Genomic DNA, 1,443 nt, shown 5'->3' on the forward strand with positions numbered 1-1,443 from the left:
ATATGCAATGTTTATATATTGAAGTCTGCTTAAAAACACGGTTTAACAACAGAGTGGCAATTAATTCAGTCGCCCAAATAAAGAATCTATCTATCTATCTATATGCATGAACGCATATATTTAGTGGTGTATGCAAATGATAATATGATGAGTGTCATGGCATAGGCTATTAATTTGTGCAGGCAACGTTGTGATAATTTCGGCGTACATTTATAGATTTTGAGTGATACATTATAAGCAGTATGTACCATCAATAATCATCTATACATATTTTGTTGGAGAATACGTTAGAAAGATTTCTACAGACATAGTAACTTCAAAATACAGTGTATAACTGTCAAGATCACTGTCCGTTTCTTACTAAATTCTATTAAAGTTTCCAAAACAATCGTAGATTAGTCATGTTACGTCTTACACTACCAGTACACTTTAACTTGTGTAACAGCATTTGTACGTTCGGAGATTTTAATTCCAATTTCCTTTCTGCTCTATATTTAGTATTTCCCTCTTACGTTTTCCTAGTGTTGTAATTATTTATATGGATAGGAGTTATCGAAATCTAAAGCCTGATGAATCAGCACATTTCGACTAGCTGTGCATGGCAATATGTTTGTATTGGAGCAGAAGTTATAAGAGTCTATACCAGATATAATTAACTATCGGTAGTTGTAATTTCATACTACGTAACATTTCAAATAAATGACATAACCCCGAGCAGCCACCACCTAAGGATATATTTAAGTGCTAATTTGAATTTCGCTGCAACTAGAAGAAATCATTATCAAATTTTGTCATTTTATAACAGAAATATAAGAGAATGAAGATAAATTACGTTTCTAATATATAATTATACAATCTATGATTTTAACTAGTTAATAATATTCATGTCATCGTTTCATGACTTAGAACTTTCATTTCTTGAAACCCTTGTATTATATGTCTGCAGAGCTAAGCTCTGTACATTCTGAAACTTAAAAACACTTCTGAACACACCGTGTCTATGATTTGGTTGTTAGTTCGTGTAGAAACAGTTTCATTTGTAATTATGCATCCTTAGAAAATAAAGTAATTAATGAAATTTTAGAACCCAAGGTTGAAACTGGAATAATTGATACTACAATACTCCTGCAGTTCCGTTTCTTTGACAATAAAAATAAAAGCTTTTGTCTTCATTACTATAAGATTAATAAAACAATCGTGTTGAGATATTTGAAATTAGAGTTAGAAGCACATGAGAACATAATTGAGCTTGACAATGTACAAGAGTAATACAATATAAATATATATGTTGTCAATTCCCTTAAATAATATTTAATGAGTCAATTATGTTGTTTTAAAGATATGTTTTTTATTGATATATTCATTAGTTACAACGCTGGCAAAATTCTATATGCTAATAGAAATACATTTTTTGTTCTCTCAGTGGGTTAACAGCATCCTACG

This window comes from Octopus bimaculoides, chromosome 6 (assembly GCF_001194135.2).
Source record: "Octopus bimaculoides isolate UCB-OBI-ISO-001 chromosome 6, ASM119413v2, whole genome shotgun sequence".
NCBI classification, from domain to species: domain Eukaryota; kingdom Metazoa; phylum Mollusca; class Cephalopoda; order Octopoda; family Octopodidae; genus Octopus; species Octopus bimaculoides.